Source organism: Harpia harpyja, chromosome 3, assembly GCF_026419915.1.
Source record: "Harpia harpyja isolate bHarHar1 chromosome 3, bHarHar1 primary haplotype, whole genome shotgun sequence".
In the NCBI taxonomy this organism is placed as follows: Eukaryota; Metazoa; Chordata; class Aves; order Accipitriformes; family Accipitridae; genus Harpia; species Harpia harpyja.
In genome coordinates, this window is record NC_068942.1 from 19,613,445 (window position 1) to 19,635,595 (window position 22,151).

A 22,151-nucleotide genomic window follows, 5' to 3' on the forward strand; every position below is an offset into this window, starting at 1 on the left:
GTCAGCCTCACAGTGAAGAAGGGTTTCCTGATGTTCAGAGGGAACTTCCCGTGTTTCACTTTGTACCCACTGCCTCTGGTCCTGTCACTGGGCACCACTGAAAAGAGCCTGGCTCCGTCCTCTTTGCACCCTCCCTTCACGTATTTCTGTACATTGATGAGATCCCCCCGAGCCTTCTCTTATCCAGGCTGAACAGTCCCAGCTCTTTCAGGCTTTCCTCACAGAAAAGATGCTCCAGTCCCTTCGTGGCCTTTTGCTGGAAAATTTATTAAGCTATAGTCACCTGAAGCCATTGAAATGAAACGTGTTTAAAATTGCATGCATGCTCATTGGGTGAAGGTTTACACTACATGAAGAGGAAATTACTTCTTCATCCAGAGAACAGTAAAGTCTGTAAAACAGCAGGGTATGGTATGCACTACTCACAGAATAGTTTGCACAGCAAACAGATTAATTCATTACACTTGCAATCTAAATGGTTTCTCTTGGAACGAGACTAGGAAAGCTAGAGGTTTTCACCAGTGGGACTCAAAACAGCAAGACAGCATCCCTAGTGCAAGCACACTCCAGCAGCACACCATCCTGGAGCACACTCGTGTTTTTTCTCAGCACTACTGGCATTCTTGTCTACTGTCTCCTTGCTAGGTTCTTTGTTGTCTTCTGCTTCTTTTCATGCGCACAGAGCTCCAAACCCAGTATTCCACATGGCCAGTCCATGCTCAGCCCTGTGCGCAGCACGTTTGGATCACTCTTATAGGTTCCTTCCCCCACCTCTTCTATACAGGAAGGTTTTTCCAAATAAATTTTAAGAAACAATCAGGTTCACTCCAGCTCCAGTGAAATTTGAAACATCTTCACAAAAGGATTAAAAGCCAGAAACATTGGGATTCCTCTGTCATCCACCCAAAAACCAGAGCTGTATTTTCACGAATTCTTATTTTAGAGGTTGTATGGCATGGACTACACTTTTAAGACAAGAGTTCACGTACAAGTTTTACCACAGAGCTACAATTCACGGTAACAGTTCAAAAATTATCACTTCCATTACATTACACGGTGTTCCTCCCAAAACAGTAATTGATGACTGAAGCTAAATCTCAGATTCATGAGAGCAAAAGAAAAAACAAACCGATTGCAAGGAATTATTTGGCACCGCCTCTGCTCTGTCACACATGACTGAATGCAAATTTTCAGGACTCTCCAAAACTCAGGGGTTCCCTGGACAGCACTGTGACACCAGATGTAAACAAAAGGGTTCACTGGGCAGTGCAGACATCTACCACTAACTTACTCAGCTAGGCTCCTGTCCCTTTATGGTCAACAAAGGACGTGATCCATGTCATGCTAAAGTACGTTTCAACTGTCAGATGAATCACACTCTAAAATTACTTACCTCATTAAGCATCATCTCGGATACTGCACTATAAACATCCAAAGTTAGATTAAATGAATTCTATCCACAGTATCTGTGAGAAACACTTAGCTTTCTGCAATTTGCTAGAGATTTTTATCTCCCTGACTTCACCATGACATCTCCTGTCAATGGTAAATCACTGTGATTTATTTAGAATTAAAACACTCAGATTGGAAAAGAAATGCAAAAAACAACTGGTGCAGAAAGTATCAGCAAATCTCAGTAATGACTTGCCTTCTGCATGGACTTCAGAAATCACGCCACGCTCTCAGGTTTTATTTTCTGAGCCCTAAGCTGCTTCTGGCGATGATCCCACAAGCTCAGCTCATCCTCCAGCATGGAGACTGCCTTATTTCCCAGAAACAGTAAAACAGCTTAGCGCATGGAAAGCCCCTCCTTGTGCAGCTGATGGGGCTTTCTAGGGGGACAGTCTCTGGCTTTCTCTTGAAAAACCCAGTCATCATCACAAACCTTATTCCAGCACGTGCACAGTGCACTACTGCAACATGCTGTACACAACCAGGTCAGGAACAAGTACATTATATGACATCAAACATGTACCTTATTCAAAGTCCCCTAGATGCAACTCCCTCTCAAGTGAAGTAGGATAACTGGACCAAGCTAAGTCATTTATTCTCTCCATGTATATCACATTTACATATATGCACAAGCATGTATATATATGACAGACCTGCAGCTCATTTCTATATCCATCAGCAATTTAACAGTTAAAGAATATTACAGAATTAGATCCTTCAGTCATTCTGACTCCAATAAAACACTTCTCCACCTCCCTATCCACTCACATACGCTTTCTACGTGTAGCTGAGAGGATGAAAATACTATTTTACACATACATAGCTACACATGCATGCAGATACGTACAAGCATGTAAAAATACAGATCTTGCTTCTAAGGAACTATGTGCATTCTTACAAAGTGTCCAGGCTTTTAACATTGAGAACTCCAGAGGCTAAAGATTTTAAGGAACTACGTCTCCAGATTTTGGTCGGTCTTCCTCTCCATCCAGCACTACAGTCCTGGTTTGCACACCAGGGAAGTGGTAGGCACTGTATACACATCCATGCAAGCTGTCAAAAACACAGTCTTCCACAGAAAGCATTACAGGCTCCACCTATCTGAAAATCGAGTATCTCACAATGCTTTCCTGTACCTGAGCATTTATCCTGCTGAAGCATTCATATAGCTGTGATTCCTTTTTAAGTAGAAAACAGAATAAATAAAACAAGTAATTGCAATCTATGTTTCTAACAACATATTGCTCGGTCTGCCATTGCTTTAATTATGGGACTTTTAGCAAAGATTGGTTTGGGGTTTTTTTCTTCTTTCATGTATATCAAAATTGTAGGTGCCTTGATATGTCAAGCAGGACTATTTCATTTTCACATATTTGCTGCTAAGACAGCCTCAGAAGACACGCAGCTTGATTTCACTCAAGGTTCAGGAAACAGCATTGCTGTACCATGCATAAGAAGTTAATAAGTGATACTCTATATACCTTGGACAAATATCCCAGCCAGTCAAGCACTCCACAAAAGGAAACTCCCCAGACTGCCCTGAGGGAAACCAGTCACTGAATCTCAAGCATTTTCTCCCAGCTGGGTCTGGGCAAAGCACAGGTGATGTGTCTCAAGGGATGGGCTCCACAGGCAGACCTCTTTCAGCTGTGTAAAGGCAGGAGTGGTACCCGGGTTCGAATGCCTGGGCAAGGCCTGGACACTGAAGTCATCTCCCTCCAACCTCCCCAGCTGCTGCCTCATACTCTGTAGCATCCCACTGAGTACGCGATCCTTTGAATCTACAAGTTCATCTCAAAGTCTAGAGCTACAACCTACAAAACACTTAAGGATGTGCTTTGCAGTGGGTTTCTGAACACAGTCATTTACTACTCAAAAGTAAAAGGCAATTGACAATCACTGAGAAAACAGCAAGCATCCTGAAGATGTTCTCTGTCTCCCTCTGCCATTGGAAACTGTTGTCCACCTGTGTCCCGGAGAAGCAGCTCCCCTGCTTAAGCAAATGAACATGGCCCACAAAACAGGACATCTCCTTTCCTGATACAGCTGTCCAGGTATTTTCTTTCCCATGCAGCCTTCACATCAGCCCCAGGAGCTGGTCCCTCCCAGGTGATCTTTTCCCTGACAAATCAGCTCTCCTTCCTAGGAGCCAGCCTCTTGCTTAGGGAAATCCCATTTCAATAGGATGCTCGACACTTTTCTTCACTAGCCTCCACCCACCAGTCCTGAGAAATGCAGTTCAACAGGGTTGTACATGGACAGCACAGGAGGCGAGGAACCACATGCTCCAAAAGACACAGCAGTGTGACAGAAATACCATAACACTGTACCACAGGTAAAACTCCAAGCAATTCTCAATCCCTATTCACCCAGGAACTTTAATGCATTTCTGCACAGCATTATTTTTATACGTTTTAGACAAAAAATTTTAAAAAGTCAGATCTGCCTTTTACTCACTCTTAAGGATCTACCGTTCAGTTTTTTCTGATGAACATTTTACAGCTGTGTCATGCAGGGCAACCTCTGGCTGCAGACAATGGGGATGCCAGCTTCAGTCTTTTCCAGTGCTGACGGCAACAGCAAGTCTCTGTACCACAGTATGGTACACTGCTCCTGCGTGAGGAGAAACACATCATAAATGGAGCATCAAAGCAGACTGAGGAGTACAGAAATTTAACACTGGTGCTTTCTGCAGCATTCAGCTGCCTAAATACACCTGGGCAAACCCAGCCATTTCCTCCTGAGGTTTTCACACCCGCTTCCTGCTATAAGCAAAACAAGTTCAAACCGTGGCTCTCCAGTTTGGTTCCCACTAACTGATCCCTGAAAATGCAAAGCAGCGAGATCTGCACAATTACACGAACAAGGAAAATGCGACAGAATTTCATCTTCCCAGAAATCACACAAAATATCAACAAAATCAGGAAAAGGACTTGTTCTGCTTCTCTCTCTAGTACCTTCCCTATCACATCTCGCTGTGACCCCACCCCAGGTATCCCATTTCAGCCACGGCACCTAGGTGGACATGAGCGATTAGATTTTTCCCTGGCTATGGGAACTTCTTAGGCATATTTGCTAAGGTTTCCGTTCTCAGCCTGTGATCCCTCTCTTGTTCTCTTTACACAAATACTCCTACTAGCTCCCCCTTCTTGTTGTTTTTCCAGGCTTATTTGTTGCTATAACTGCCATTACATCCTTTCTGAAGCCAGCGTATCCCCTCTAAACTCCAGACAGACTACCATGTTAGCAGTATTCGTGAGCAGATGAGAAGACTTCCAGGCCTGCACTGCGAAAACAAGCAGGTCTCCGCTATTCCCGGGTCATAAATTCAACCCTTGAGGCACGCAGGGGTGGAGGGGCCGGGGACTCACGGTGGTTTCCTTTCTGAAGGTAAAATGGCAGCTCTGTGCATCTGTAGAAGCAAATTGCAGAAGCTTCCCCAGGGCACAGAGGCAGAGCGAGCAGCTGCCACTTCAACAAGGAGGAAATGGACTTTTACTCTCCTCCTAAAACCCCTGCGGTGGAGGCAAAGGGTCTGCCAGAGACTGGGCTGCTGGTAAAACACAGCAAGCCATAAAAGCAAACGATGTGCTCAATTATCGCCTCTAAACGGCAATGACCGCGCCACAGAGAAAGGCAACTGCTTTCTCTTTTTGAAGCCCACTGACATGCTACAGAAACACACTGTAATGATAACAAGCTTCCCTGTCCCACCCAGCAAAGATAAGAAATATTTCATAGAAAAACTGCTAGAAAATGGGGGGGGAGTATTCTAGCAAAGCATTACTCCATGCTTGCCCGCTTCTTGCATGCTTCTCTAGGTATCTGCTTCAGGCCAGCGCTGGGAGATGGACCTGTGGACTAGCCATGTTTCACTATTCTCACGTACAGGTGAGAGAAAGGCTGCAAAAGAGCATACGACCCCAGTGCTGAGCCTGCGCTTCACTAAACTCACATGCATCTTATAAAAAGTTAGTACCTGTGTAGGGTGGTCTTTTTTTTTTTTTCTTCCTTTTTGTTTTTGAAAGAGCGATGCCTTTTCAAATGAACCTTTTTGTTAAACAAAACTGGAGCAGCGGTGTATTGGTTTTGTGTGGCAAGGTTTTGGTAGCGGGTGGGGTTACAGGGGTGGCTTCTGTAAGAAGCTGCTGGAAGCTTCCCCTGTGTTCGAGAGAGCCCATACCAGCCGGCTCTAAGACAGACCCGCCGCCGGCCAAGGCCGAGCCAATCAGCGATAGTGGTAACGCCTCTGTGATAACATTTTTAAGAAGGAAAAAAAGTTGGGACGGCGGTATTCGGCAGCCGGAGAGAGGAGTGAGAACATGTAAGAGAAACAACCCTGCGGACACCAAGGTCAGTGAAGAAGGAGGGGGAGGAGATGCTCCAGGCGCCGGAGCAGAGATTCCCCTGCAGCCCGTGGTGAAGACCATGGTGAGGCAGGCTGTCCCCCTGCAGTCCATGGAGGTCCACGGTGGAGCAGATATCCACCTGCAGCCCGTGGAGGACCCCACGCCGGAGCAGGTGGGTTCCCGAAGGAGGCTGTGACCCCGTGGGAACCCCGCGCTGGAGCAGGTTCCTGGCAGGACCTGCGGATCTGTGGAGAGAGGAGCCCACGGAGCAGGTTTTCTGGCAGGACTTGTGACCCCGTGGGGGGCTCACGCTGGAGCAGTCTGTGCCTGAAGGACTGCACACCGTGGAAAGGACCCATGCTGGAGCAGTTCGTGAAGAACTGCAGCCCGTGGGAAGGACCCACGTTGGAGAAGTTCGTGGAGGACTGTCTCCCGTGGGTGGGACCCCACGCTGGAGCAGGGGAAGAGTGTGATGAGTCCTCCCCCTGAGGGGGATGAAGCGGCAGAAAATAACGTGTGATGAACTGACCGTAAACCCCATCCCCGTCCCCCTGTGCCGCTGGGGGGGGGGTGGTAGAGAATCCGGGAGTGAAGTTGTGCCCGGGAAGAAGGGAGGGGTGGAGGGAAGGTGTTCTGAGATTTGGTTTTATTTCTCATTACCCTACTCCGGTTGATTTGTAATAAATCAAGTTAATTTTTCCCCAAACTGAGTCTGTTTTGCCCGTGACGGTAATTGGTGAGTGATCTCTCCTATCCTTATCTCGACCCACAAGCTCTTTGTTATATTTTTCTCTCCCCTGTCCAGTTGAGAAGGAGGGGGAGTGATAGAACAGCTCTGGTGGGCACCTGGCATCCAGCCAGGGTTAACCCATCACAAGCGGTCATCTCCTCCCTTTACAGCTAGAGAGGAGACCAAATAGTCTGCCTGGGAGTGCCTGGCTCCACGGGCTAGAAATGAACCCTCCGGTCTCAGTGCAATGTCACTGCTTGTTCAACGGTGTTCACAAATGATGGAAGTCACTTGGCCTGCTTGAACTTTTGAGAGCTGCAGACAGAAAACTGCTAAGAATAATCTCTCTTGATCTCTGAAGCAGAAAACATTGCCAAAATGCCAGTTCAGTGACTTCAATTAGAAAATGCTCTTGGAAGACCTTACCATCCCTCTTTCCTACTAACTAACATCTCTGCGTAATTCAGCTGCTTTTCCTATCCTTTTTCCTAATGCATTCAGATCAGCAGATGTGTTTATGTACAAAAAACCTGATAATACAGAAAGGCATTGGAAAACTAACCACTAGTTATGTCTGTGACTTGACGCTGTTTTACTATGTTGTCAATGACAACGTCATTGTCTTGCAAATACACCTTTCTGTTTCATTTTAATTAGGAATATCAATTGAAATATAAAGAACCAAATAAATAAACTGTATCTAAACCACAGGTAGACTATTAATATCCATGTTCAAGATGATGTGCGAAAAGACGTAGACTGAAGTCACATTCACAGAAATGGAAATCAGAGAGAGATCTCCAGAGCTCATCTAATCCCTTCTTACAGCTTTTACCATAGCTATGGTTACCACAGTTTCTCTGGGTTTTTTTTTCCAGTCTCACAGCATCAAAGGCAAAACTTTAAACTGCCTTGTTTGGAAACCATTCTCCCTTTCTCAAAATCCTTATCATTCCCATAGGATATTAACACTGCTTCCCTTAAATTTGTTGACATTAAGCCCCTTGTCTTTATTGCACTGCTCCCATTCCTTCCTTCTCTGAAAATCACACATGCTCTTTTTTTTAAAAGGAAAAATTAGGAAAAAAACCCTTACCAGTATTACTTAAAGTAGAATAAAATAGCTACACATCTCTCTTGTCCTTCCGCACATCCCTCGCCTGAATGAAAATTTTTTCCCAGTACACTTCAAGATGCACGTTGGGCATTTACTTTTTTATAAGGAAATGAGAAAGTCCTCTGTGAATATCAAGAACCTTTACTATCATTAACAAACTCAGATATAAGCCTGGTTTTTCTTTTTTTTTCTTTTTTTTTTTTTAAGGTGGAATGAAGAGTCAGCAGCTCCTTAAAATATCAATAGGTAGTTTAGATGCTATGCTTCAAACTCCTTGTTCAAGTTTCTTCTTCAACTTTTATTTCTGCAAGCAAGTCAGAATGTGGAATCTCACCCACTAACAATCGCATAAATAAGTACAAAAAATACCAGCTACTGACAGCAGTACAAATCAGACGTTTGCTCTTGCGCAGCCTCCCGTTACCCTACACAGGCTGCTGGGTGCATGGAGCTGTGCTGTCTGAGGGCTCAGGGCAGATGGGCAGCATGCGGGATGACAAGCAAGTTCAGCTGAACAAAACAAAATGGGGAAGTTTGATTTTGGCTTTCAACCCAACCACCACACTGATCCTGTTCAGACTGAAATTTAACAAAAATAGTCCAGCCTGGCTTTCTTCTCTTTTCTTTCACAGTGTGGTCCACTGAAACACACAATACAAAATGCAGTAACACTGAACCTAAGCTGTAACTCAATTCACGGACTGCAAAAGAAGATTAACTTAACAAGACCTAAATTTGACTCCTTTTATCCTTTGCTGCATAACTTAAGTCATTACTAATTATCCATGCTTTTAAGAAGTTCTTGCAACTAATACAAATGTTGGTTGTTAAGTTCCTGTTTATACATTCCTCAAGATTTAAATCATGTTTCAGTTCCCTTACCACATTGTAAGTATCTGTGGATTAATTTACCGTGATTGGACTAAGTGTTGGAAAGCAAAATATAGGCTGTTTTCACAAATCATGTAAAAAGAATTACTTCTTGTTATTCATTTATTCTAGCTGCTTTATAGTACAGCACGTGTCTCTAGAGCTCCACATTTTAGCGTAACAGGAGCTGATGCTGGTACTTAACAAGCTGGAAATATAAATCTAACCTCTCAAGTCCCTGAATTACAAACTCAGGTACCTGAGTTATGGTAACCAGCTTAGGAAACTGTGATTTCTACTCTGGGAGAGCCTGCTTATATGCCTTGCTGAGCTGCTGCTCCTCTCAAAACTGCAGTTCATTAATGAATGGAGAAGACAACCTACTGACAGATAAATCAGCCTATGGCCAAATCCTGACAGCCTGAGGTATTCAACCCCTTTTCCCCTTCGGTCTTCATAGGCAAATGCTGCCAGACCCCTCTGCGTACCAGCGCAGTTTGGGAAGGACAGCAGCAACCAACAGTAGGGGAGCAACATGGCAAGGACTACTTACAGATGCTGAATTACTCAAATCCATGGGGTTGGATGGGAATCACCCATGCTGAAAGAGCTGGCTGATCATTTCTCTGTCATCACAGAAAATCATGGTGAAGTGGAAGAAGTCCCTTATAACTGGAAAAGGCTAACATTACACCCATCTTCATATGGGATAGACGGGATGGAGGACCCAGGGAAATATAGGCCAGTTAGGTTACCTTAGTCCCTGGAAAAATTATGGAGCACATCCTCATGGAATGCACATCCCAGCATGTGCAGGATGAGAAGGTAAAGCATGAAGAGCCAGCCCATCCATGCTTGACTAATCAATGAGCTTTGTTTAGTATCAATGACCCCGATGATGGCACTGAATGCACCTTTGGCATATCTGAGAATGACACTAAATTCGGGGAATAGCTGACATGCTAGAAATTAACGTTGATCCCTCAAGCTTGACAAACTTCAGGACTGAGCCAATGGAAATCTCAAAGGAGAATTGTGAAGTGCTGCACCAGGGCAGGATAGCCAATGGACCAGTACAGGCTGGGAACTGACCAGATGAGCAATAGCCCTGCTAATGAACCCAGGCATTACAGTGGTCCCTGTGCTTCATATAAATCAACAGCCTGCTTTCACTGTGAATAAGGCAAACTCCATACTATACTACATTAGTAGGGAACATGACCCAGCAGATCCAGGGAAGCTACTTATCCATCACTTCTGAGGCCACACCTGGCATCCTGTGCCCCATTTTGCACCCCCTGAGTTCAAGAAGGGGGTTGATAAACTGGAAGGGATCCAGGACAGGGCTACCAACATGGTCACGAACCTAGAGTATGACCTGCAAGGAGAGGCTGAGAGAGCACAGCTCATTTGATCTGACAAAGAGGAGGCTATGGTTGATCCAACAGCAGCCTACAACTGCTTGAGCAGTAACTTGGACAACTGAGAAGGTAACAGAGCCAAATGTTTTACAGTAGTGGAAAAGGACGTAACAAGGGACAACAGGTGCAAGCTGAAGTTTGGGAGATTTGCAATGGACATTAGGAAGAAATTCCTTACTGGGAAGGGAGTGCAGTGCTGGAACAGGTGGCAGAGACACGCTGGAATCTCCACCCTTGGAAATACCCAAGACGTGGTTAGACAATGCCAGGGCAGACTTGATCTGGTGCAGTGACAGGTCTCCGTCAAGGAAGAGGCTGGATCAGATGACCTCAAAATGTCCCTTCCAACCAACACCCTATGAATCTACTGTACATTAAGCCACCTTGAGCTAGTGATGACTTATGCATGCAGAAAGAAACATTATTGCAAAATACAATCGCAAGTACTCTGCCTCTTAAATTCACGTACATTTTCATTTTTTAAAAGGTAGCAAATATAATCGAGATTCCATATCTATGTGTACTATTTATTTTGACTTGTGTTTCCTACAATTTTTGACCATTCTGCTAAGACTTGGTATTTTGCAAGGTCAGTGCACCTGTATTAAGAAATGTCACACCACAGAGAATGTAACTGTGATCACATAGGCTCATGCTATTACTGAATTCATGTAATTCCCCCTCTTCACCCTACTTTTTCCAAGTGCAAAGGCATGCTGAGAACAGCCGTTTTGGTAAAAGCGGTCAGGGATACATTTATATTATAGCTCCCTTCGCCACCACCCAGACATTTCAGATGAGGCTGATTTCTCCATTTGGTAACCCCCAACTTTGAAAACCATCAGGAAGTGCTACTGTTCAATTCATTTCCATTTTTTGTGGTTACTTCTTGGATGAACGTATACACTACTTCTACTTAGGAACAAATGGTGCAACCTGAAAACACGTTCTTAAAATGTCTCAGAGGGTATACAAGGAGCACGGGTCATGTGCTGTTACAATTGCATCTGGGAACTGGAAAAATAGCAGGTTCTGTTTTTTAAAAAAACACAAGCAAACAAGAAACGTTAGTGCTATCAACCTAATTAAGCCTAATTCAATTTAACTTTGATTAGCTATATAATTCTGTTCGCTTCACCAGGTTCAGCAGGAAGACACCGAGTGTGATTTCACTTGGGTATTTATCTCTTACCTATACTCCTTGAAAAACTGTATACTAACAGAAGTAACTTCCCATCTACACAAATAGTTCATCTGGCAATTAATATGTAGAATGCAGACTGCAATTTATGCAATTACCACAATGTGCTGCTAATTTACACATTATTTGTTAAAGACTACTTACAATCTGACTTGGTTCCAAGGAAAGGGTCCGGAAGGTGAAATAGGTCTCGGTGAATCTATCTTAAACATGCTCTATTTAAAAATAAAATAACAGTTTTTCTAATAGCTTTTTGAACAGCAAATACACCTGCAATGCAAAGGTCAAATTTCCCCCCTTCCATTCTACCACTACGGTCTCTGTTTTTTCAGTGCCTTTACTGACAGCAAAGCTTTTCCTCACAATTGCAGCTTCACTAACAAATATGCTACAGATGCCTACAACACAGCATGGTTTCTACAGTATTTTGCCATAGTTAGAAAGAATTGTGATTGGGAGTGTCGTTGTTTAACCCCAGCCGGCAACTAAGCACCACACAGACGCTCACTCACTTCCCCCCCACTCAGTGGGATGGGAGAGAGAATCAGGAAAAAAAAAGTAAAACTCGTGGGTTGAGATAAGAACACTTTAATAGAACAGAAAGGAAGAAACTAATAATGATAATAATAACAATATTAAAATGACAATAATAATAAAAGGATTGGAATATACAAAATAAGTGATGCACAATGCAGTTGCTCACCGCTTGCTGACCAACGCCCATTTAGTTCCCAAGCAGCGCTCCCCCCAGGCCAACTCCCCCCAGTTTATATACTGGGCATGACATCGCATGATATGGAATACCCCTTTGGCCAGTTTGGACCAGCTGCCCTGGCTGTGTCCTGTCCCAACTTCTTGTGCTCCTCCAGCCTTCTTGCTGGCTGGGTGTGAGAAGCTGAAAAATCCTTGACTTTAGACTAAACACTACTTAGCAACAACTGAAAACATCAGTGTGTTATCAACATTCTTCTCATACTGAACCCAAAACATAACACTATACCAGCTACTAGAAAGAAAATTAACTCTATCCCAGCTGAAACCAGGACAGGGAGTTAATTAATTTCATCAGCTCTGCAGGATAAAAAGGATGGTACTTTTGCATTTTTTTGCAGGGCACAGCTCTGTGTTAAAATAAGCTCAACTATTTTTAGAAGAAAACATCTATCTTTTCAGTTCTTCAGTGATAACTACTGAAAAAAGTGTTGGAAACAGATGCAAGGATTAAAAGTGAATAATCTGTGATACTAATAAAATGTGAGTTCTTAACTATGGATAACGGTCCCTCAGCATTATCAGGTCTCAAGGTAGTCTTAAAATAACCCTGTATTTCCATCACAGCATTTACCAATGACTACCAGCAACTGAAAACATCAGTATTTCTTGGCACAGTAAACAAAGCCAAAATGCTGAACAAATCCACCTGCTCAGCCCCCCCAATACCAAGTAAAACCTTGCTATTAAAAGCAGGTCTAATATAATCGCTTTTGCCTGGTACAAAGAGCAGTTTACTGCAAACTCATAACAGTTCCTCCTCTGAAGTCTAAGCAAAGGGGCTACAAAAACTTCCCAACTTACATTAAATCCATACTGGGAGCTTACATCGCTACACAGAAAATTAAAACATGTAGTTGGCAATTAATATTTTAATGTCTTATATGGGGACAGTTTAATAAACACAGAATACATGCTATTTTGCATATCATCTTTGAGAATGACTCCTATGTGAACAGGTATCTATTTTGTTTCTTTAAGCACTTCGGGAGTTTGATCAGAGAAGTTCTGGGCCTAAAGTCACTGCCAATAATTTGAACATATGCCCTTTTTTGTTAGATAAATCTAACAGAGAAATAGTGGAAGTAGTATTGGCAGGGACTGTTAACACTCTTCCCAAGGATGAGCAAAATGTCAGCAACTCCTAAGTGATGGGTGGGCCCCTTGCTCAGTAAATCATTTCTTCATGTTGATAGTCTTGCCAACTCCCTCTCTGCCACTGACCTCCCACTGGAGGAAGGTTGCTGTGGAGGTGAGGCTGCAGCAGCTGGGCATCACCTGGCAGCCCCAGGTTTGCTTCAACACCTACATGATTTTGAGACGCTGCAATGGGACTGAAAAGGCACAAATGGCCAGGTAGCTTTGCTTGCTCGGTCTTTTATTAATGATTTTTTACTTTTCCTAATTGAAAAAGTGAAAAGCTGCCATACTGCGTTCGTTGCTTAACATTTGAAATGAGATGGGTGGCAATGGGAATAATTCTCCACCTTCCAGATGCTTGTGCACAGAGGAGATGGCTGAAGGACAAACGCTATTCATGTGCTGGCGTTCCAGCAGCACTGCTTCCCACACCAGTCATCACATGAAAAGTGAGGACTTCAAAATTCAGGCAGCCTTCCGTTCAGCCAGGTCAATTTTTCCAAGCTTCCTCAGTGTCTAGCAAAACTGTAATCCCTACTTGACCCACTGTTAAGAATCCAAAACTGGAAGTCAGAGCAAACCAGCCCTGTTATGTTTATTAGCATAAATGAGATGGCTGAAGGACGGTAGAATAATATTGTAGTACTTCACACTGCAAAAAGAGAATGGCACTGGGAGAAAACTTGTTTTTCTTTAACAGACTTTTCCTTTCAAAATCCACTTATTTGAACTATTTATCTCCAGAAATTTATTTTATAATGCTTGCTGGTTTCCATCCTTGCAGGCTGCCAGAAGACAGAATTCCCAAGAGAAGAAATCACATTCAGCCTCTCTCTTCTACACTTATGAATTTCAATTGGGAGCTCATGAGTTGAATTGCTTTTTATTCATACCTCATCTTCCACTGTGATAGTTTTGGACAATGATGGTAAGACTAATTTTCTTACTGTAAGGTACTTCCTTTACATTTTAATAGTTTGATCTTTACACGTGAGGCAGTTTTCAGCATGAATTTTATAAAACATCTTAAGATGCAGAGATAGTATATCCCAGTTTTCTCTCAGATTACAAACTGAGGTATTAAGAGTAAAAGCAAAGATTAAAAAAATAATTAAAATATTAAAAAAAAAAAACTTAACAGGAAAGGATCTCACTTGCTGTTTTTATATCTCTCTGGGATGTTCTTCTCTCTGTTCTGCTTCCATCTTTTCATGTCTCCATCTCAAAGCCCGTCTCCTGTCAGTCTCCCGCACTCAATCTGCTGGCTAATACAATACTTTTCCTTCCTTCCTTTGTGTCAAAGCCCCTGAGCTCCTCAGTCTCCCCTCCATTGTAGAGATTCAGATCAGCACTTTTTATGGAGCCTCAGTTCAATTTGGGGGATCAAACAAGACATTTTCCTCTTTTATCACTTCATGTACACATTGCAAAATACTTCTGAAACGTACAACTAGTTTAGAATGCACCTACAAGTGGTTCCTGGAAACTACTGGTGTAAATGCATTGACTTTGGATGCATTAGTGGAAACATGGTTGGAAACTGTGTGCTGCCAGAGGGCAAAACACCAATTCTCTACCTACTGCCCATGGAAGGCAGTTTGAAAAACAAATTAAAAAAATGCACAAAGATGGCAGAAAAAATTGTAAGGAGGATATATTTTAAAGAAACAATGTAAAATATTTTAACTTGGGCCCAGAGTCTTAGCCCTGTATTGAAAAAACTGTTTGTGGTACCATCAGAGTAATCTCTATTATTTTTCATTATTATTATCAAAACATTTATTTTCGTGCAAAAATCTGTCTGAATCAGGCTACCATTCAATCTTGGAAAACTGTAACTGGCCTGGTGCCTTCACCACAGCATACCCAGAATCTTCCCCTGAAATATTTCACCCTTCTGCCCTTTTTCCCACTGCTCCATTGCTTTTCCCCTTGTTTTCTGTTTTGACATCATCTCCAAATCAACAGCAACCAAGCAGGAATTAGGGTGTATCTGAGAACAAATACAGAGAGCTCCCAGGTGAAATCAGGTGATGGACTTAAAAGCTCATTTATGTCAGGGAAAGAGGAAAGGACAGAAGTCTCATGCGATGCATGACTGCAGTCTGTAGAGCAGGTTTGCTGACCACCAAAGACAAACGCACATCCTCAAATTTTAGAGAGAAAGCGCTAAAACCAGTAACAGCAAACTGCAAGGAAGGCATCTGGAAGGCAAAAAAATAAAAATTGGAAAAAAAAAAAAAATCAAGGTTTAATTATCCCTTAATACTCCCCCAACCCAGCACACAGCTGCTGAGGTTGATGTTATTACCATGACAGTCCAGCTTTTACTATAACCACCACTGAGCTGCAGTTACATGGCATTACACCATTGCCCAGAAAGAGCTATACAAACATAGAAGAGAAGATGATCCCTGCCCTAAATTTGAGAGAAAAACCAAGAGGCAGCAACTGGACCAGATGGGCACATGGTGTAGGAGGGATTCAGCAACAACGCTGTGAACAGTTGAAGACCCCAGGCATGCTAGCAGCATCTTGGTTACCTTTTTTTTTTTTTTTTTTTTTTTTTTTTGCAAACATCATGGTAAAGCAAGGGGGAGGTGCTGAGTGAGGCTTCCAGGCAGCACCGTGGATGTTTTCAGGTAGGTCTCACTGGGCATGAGCATTTGTGTAAAAACGGGCCAAGGAGGGAACAGAAGGCAACATCCTGAATCAGCCAGTGATGCAATTGACCTCTTAACCCTGAATGAAAGATGAAAAGCCACCACAGGCTCCCCTCCAAAAAATGGCAATCACCTTATGTTCACCATGGTAGAGAAAAGGGGGATGGTTGTGGGGAGGAAGGTGCTTTGGTCAAACCCCTAAGATTAAGGAAACAACCTCTGCAGGGGTATGCCAGAGCACCAGCAGCAGGGTAAAATCCTCACATTACCAACATCACTAAAACACATTACAGTAACAGATGCACTAATCATGAGACATAAATTCTGGACACAGTTTTAACAGTACAGAAGTATACAAAAGAGATGGATGCAGAAGAATTTGGCAAGTTTTAGGTACAGTGTGGTCACAATCACCATGGGGAACCCTGAATCAAAGATTTTCTTATTAGAAATCTGAGTGTCAAGAAGGATGACAGTGTTGTGCAAATGATCAAAAATTTTGAATTGCTGGTGACAGTTTGGAAAATGGGAAAAAAAATCAGAGGGATAGAAAAATGTCAGCTGACATCTCCATGTCCACAAGACCATGCTGGAAAGACAGACAGGTATTTCTGGCCCATACAGAAGATAAGTCGGGGGCACAGCAACAAAGAGAAGTCTTCAGCATAGAGGCAGAAGCTGAGCTGGTGTTTATCTCAAGGTAATCTCATCCTCAAGTCGCAGAAAACAAAGACAGACGACCAAGGGCATAACAGACAGAGAACAATTACCAAAAAGCTGGACAGAGGAGGATCCTCCAAGCAAATCACTGAGGTGGCAGAAGAACCCAAAGAGGACATGATCAGAGAACAAAAGCACGGGCAGGATTTCAAGAACAACATTGGGGACTGCAGACAGCTGACAGCTCAAGTGAGGCTGAGGAGGCAGTGCATGTTGTGAACTTTGATGAGGAAGAGGTCAGTAAAGATGCTACCCAGAATGAAATGTGCAAAGCCGGACTGGAAAAGGCGGGGGTGCATTAGAGAGAGGCGCTCCACCAACAGCTACTGACAGCATGCTGAGCAATGAGAGGGAGAAGAGAGTTGCAGAGGGTGCCTAGAAGTATGAATGTAACTGGTGACAGCCTGGCCTTTTTTTCAAGCTGGAAGAGATTCAAATGAGCTTATGTTGCTAGCAAAACCAGAGGAACAAGAGGTGAGGGTGGATACTAAGAGAAGAGATGAAAGAGCAGTGAAATGATTGAGAGGGTATATGATTAGCAGGGCAAATGGAGGGGTTAGCAGAAGGCGGCAGGCAAAGAACTTCTGCCTTTGCTGGAGAACGGAAGGCTTGTAAGAAGGGAGAAGAGAGCACACACAATGAAAAAAAACTTCTTTTGCCAGTCTTCGCTTCAAAGCAATTGCTGAGTTCCTACACAGGGAGAGAACTGGAAGGAGAAAAAAGGGAATCCCCCAGGGACAAGCCCAAGCTGGCAGAAACCTCACTGGGGCTGTGGAAAGGGACTGCAGTTAAGCTGAAGGGACCGCGTGGGAACCAGCCTACCAGAACCATGGGAAACCAGCCTGGTGTTGAGCTCTGCATCAGCACAAAGCCAGCCCAGGAGCACCTCACAGGGATGTCAGAGCAGGTTTTTTTATTATTCCAACAACAAGATAGAAGACACATCAGAAGAAAATACATACCCTTAAATATCCTTAAATGAATGCTGGAATGACGCTTGGTGTGCAATAAAGAAGCAAACATACCCCCAAAGTGCCAATTGTATAAATTATGTTATTTTGATGTGTGCACGGCCTTGCTCACAAGTTGTTAAGAAATTTCAGTTTTGAAGTTCCTGCCCTGTTAAGGCCTTCTGGGCAACATCAATGTTTCACTCGACAAAGATTTATCCAACATAATGAGAGCTAAAAGATGCAGGAATCATTTGGTAGACTGCCCTATTAGATGTACTGTTCAGACGCTTCCCATTTTTCCCATGTTCACTGCTTTAAAGACTAGAGTATCTGTAACAATTAGTAAGAGATACACCAGAAAAGTTTTTAAATCAGTGATTACCAAGAAATTTCCAGATATTAAAATTGAATAGAATAAGTTTAGTTCAGAAAAAAATATCTAGCAAGTCTACCATGTTCTTTCCTTGGAAAGAAAGAAAAAATTCCTCCTTTATAGATTGACCAAATTACTCTTCTGCTTCATCAAAGTTCTGCTTATATTTACATTTCTTTTTCTTCCTTGAAAAGTTAGACAAGGCAATAGTCAGCCAGACAAGACAAAAGATACAGTGGCATGTTTCTTGGATGCATAACATAAAATTGTTTCAGTCTCATGATCATTGCATTTGCCTTCTGAAAACAATCCAGGCCATATTTAAGCAAATATTTATAATAAATTACAACATCCTTATAAACTGTCAGATTTGCTTAGTGCACATGATTCAGGAAACACATAGCTATTTCCCAAAATGCACAGCAGTGCATTTAGGACGAGGTATTTCTAATTTTCTTTAGGAGGGAGAAGAAAATTTACATCCTCCTGTCTTTTGTGTGAGTCATGCAAGTCTTTGTTAAAGAAGTTTAATAAAACTTTTTTCTTTTTTTTTCCCATATTTTTGATGCATGCACTAATCAATTATAAAACAACACTGTAACTGTAATATATAAGGTAGCAAATTCTAATCACTGGAGATCAACAACAGAACTTTAATTTACCACAGTAAGACAAGAATTTGAATTTAAGAGAGCGTGACTCAAACACTAATAAAGCTATCCTCATCTTTGAGCTGCTGCTATGAGCGTCAAACATTTCACTTGAGATTAAATATCGCATGTATCTGATGTACACAGAGTTCATTTGTACGCTGTATGCACATAGAAAAACATGCAAACTAAGCTGTACAAATCCATATTTAGCCAAAACCATTACCTGTTATGCATCTTAAATATATATTTTAGCAGCATAAATATTAGTTATTATGTTGTGTAAGAGCAGGGTTGTTCCTCTATAGAACCATCAATTAAATATGTTCATATACTTACATTCAGTTATTAAAATGCAAAGCATCTTTTTCACTACCTTTGAAATATAAATGTGTTGAGCTCCACCATTCACTTGGTGCACTTGGCAAAGTATTGTAAGTGATGTTGGAAAATACGAGTTATAAAGCAAAGACTGATTAGGCTAGACAACATTGATACTGATGCCGTAACTTTTATTTAGTTTTTAATCTTCTAAATCCAGGGGACACACGTTTGGTTTATGTTCAACAACTGATTTGTCAACACAACAGTATCTCAGAAAATCAGCTGTTCACAGAAAGGTGATCTGCTTTCCCTCAGTACTGAGACTGAATAAGGTGGAGAGTCTACTTTTCACAAGCAATCATTATCATAGGTCAAATCCTGTGTTGGTAAAGCCCACCTAAACCCCTCTTGAAACACATTTGTTTTACTTGCTAATGGTCAGAAATTTTTGGTCTGCCATGCTACAGAAACAGAAAATGAGCAACGCTCCCGAAAAAAGGCGAAACAAACTTACTGAGAAGTGAGCTGCTATTAGAGCCTTCCACACAATAGCCACAAAAAACAGACAGAAAATATAGAGCACATGCAGTAGCAATTTTTTTTAACTGAACGTTGGATTGATGGTACAAACCTGTCCTACATAAGGGAGGCAAAAGAGAGCTGGCACTGCGTAATATATGCAAGGAATAACACTCAGAAAGGGAAGCGTTTAGCCATTCACAGACAGTGCTTATATTATTAACTAAGTCTCGCCAAGCTCCAGATGAAAGCGGAAACAGATGCTCTGTTTTCTTCGAGACAGTCTTGCAAGTCCAACCCAACACACTGGGGACACGTCCATCTCTGGGTGCACACACTGCAGAGCTGCACTGTTACACCTCACTGAGAGTTTTGCCCAAGAAAAGATGATTTGCCTGTGTAAAAATGGATAGAAAAAATGGTAGGCCTAGCTGGGCTAGGTTTAACATAGTATATCAGATGGTTAGTGTCTGAAGAGTATTCAATAATACGCATTATCAGGGCATGATACACCAAATTTCTTTCAAGATGACTGGACTTGACTATTTGTGTAAAAAAGCTGGACTGGGTGACCTTGCAGCAGCCCTCAGTAATGGCACTAAACTGACAGCATGGGCAAAATCCCCTCTTGTGCCAGGGCACAGCGGAGAGCCAGAGTCTGCCCAAAGACCCACTGTCATGTCTCATACCTGTTTTCACGCGGCAGCAACCAGAGCGGGGAGATAGTAATTTGGTCTCTTTGTTCATTCAGTTCTTTATCTCTCTGTTGAGACTGACAATGGGGGAGACCATTAGTGTCAGCTCTGCTGTGACTTTCTGTTATTAAGGCTACTTAAGCTTTTCCAAGTAAATTGCATGTGTCAAACTAACATCACACAGTGATGGTCAAAAAAGCCATTACACAACTGCTCTCCCTTTCTATCGATCCACCCAGGAGCAAGGGGGAAGGGAAAAGACACAACCCTGGAGACTTCGACCAATTCTTTGCAGTTCCCTGTTCCTCCCACTCATTATATTCCTATTTTACACTATTTACAGGCGATACATTAGTCATTCCCTCAAATTCTTTCACTTAACCGGAGGTTAATGACTGGGCATACATGTCCCTCTCAAAGCCTTGCAATAGTCACCATGCTGGGTACACCCTGCCTAACTTAAACCTTATAAAAGATCTGGTTTAGACTAGTTTAATTTCCTTCTACAGCCAATGGAGAAAGAGAAACGGCTGTAATGCAGTCACAGGATGAGTGTCCCAGGTTCTTTCTGGCACCTTCCTCTGACCACAAAGGGAGCTCACCTCTAATTTTCACACACCTCTACTTAGATGGTGTGAACCCCACACATAACAACGAACTGGCCATCCATTAAAGAAAGTACTTTGCTATGTCAAGGATTCCATCTTCTTACAGAAAGAGCTAGAAATTGTTTGTAGACTGTCTTCTGAACTGTAATTATAGCCCTGAGCTCCCATCTGCAGGCTACGGAATTCCCAGCACCTTTTAACCACTGTTCATTTATCCGTCATTTAGCATCTTTAAGCAGCAAAGGCATTCCTTGTGCCACTTTGAGTATATCTAATCTTACACATGCAAAACCTTAAGTAGAAAATAAGTATGATTCTTGACCCTATTAAGTCACAGGGAATTTGCTGTTAACTTTGACAGGGTTTGGATTTCAGTCCAGCTTCTGATACCCAGAGAGCTGTAAGGCTTGTTATTGTTCATATTTGCAAAAGGATTTAAATCTTTAGGATATTTTTTTGGATTTCTGAACACAGGATCTTTTTTAGATCTCGGAACATTTAATCTGTGGATCTCCTCCATCTATAACACAGCACACCAAAGAATTAATTTTGCTGGGTGTAATGTCTGCTGTTTAAAATCCACGCCTGTTCTTTGAAGCGAACAGGATTGCCAGCCTGCGATACAACTCCAAAACATGAATTTTAAAAAGAACAGTTCTTCTCAATTCAAATATGTGTTCAACTGAATTATGGCATTTCTCCATTGTGTCTTCTTTCCCTCTCTTTTGCTAGTTTCTTTACTGCTTTTCAGAAGGAAATCAAATGAAAAAAGGGAGAAATACTAGAGGGGAAGTTTAAGCACATAAATGTTAGTCAATTCAAAGTTAAGGCTGCCAAAGGAATGTTAATGCAGCTAACTGCACAGTCACTGTAAGGGACACACATTAAAACCAGATACTGTAATGGTCTTTGATGCACAGACACTAGAGAACTGTTACAGTTTTTGCAGGAAGACATACCTTTCTATTTATGAACTTGCTGCCTTAATTTATTCTTCTCTGTCCAAATTCTTCATGATGAACATAACTAGCTGTGTCACTGTTTCATTAAGTACCCTGACATTTTAGCTAGTTGTTTTAAAGAGATTTATGCCCCTCCATCCAAAGGGGGCAAAAAGAGAGGTAAAGATGAACAAAGGGGCTGCAGAGCAGTATGACCGTGGGAATGAGGTGCCCTCCACATGAAAACAGAAGAGCTCTTTAGATAACAACAGAATGGCTAGCCTGTGAAATGTCACTCATTCAGCATTCTCTAAAATACGGGGAGTTTTAGGAGCACCACGTATAGGAATTAATTCAAACAAATGAACAAGTTGTCAAATTTACCCCCTAAACTACATCCCGCAACTGAAGAATCCGATGTCCACGCTGCCCCATCTGTCTCCCTCACCACCATACTGGAATCCAGACCACCACCCCGTGGGACAGACAAGGGACAGGGGAAGCATATCCACAGGTATCCCAGCCCCATCCTCTTCGCTGACTGCAGAGCACACTTACGGAAACAAAGACAGAAGGAAATCCAGACTAGGCACTTAATTTGGAGATTTTGAACATTCCTCTGGAGGAAATACCTTCCATTCACTGGAAGAGAGT

At 42.5% G+C, this 22,151-nt stretch overlaps 1 protein-coding gene across 4 annotated transcripts in view; it reads right to left on the bottom strand.

Moving 5' to 3' along the window:
• The window catches only part of ANKRD6 (ankyrin repeat domain 6), a 126,210-nt gene that overhangs the window by 55,652 nt on the left and 48,407 nt on the right, over window positions 1-22,151 (bottom strand). For all 4 annotated transcript variants that reach the window (XM_052781522.1, XM_052781518.1, XM_052781519.1 and 1 more), the window contains one exon: window positions 3,910-4,065. The gene's annotated coding sequence lies outside the window, so the exon portion shown is untranslated. The remainder of the gene's footprint in view (window positions 1-3,909; window positions 4,066-22,151) is intronic.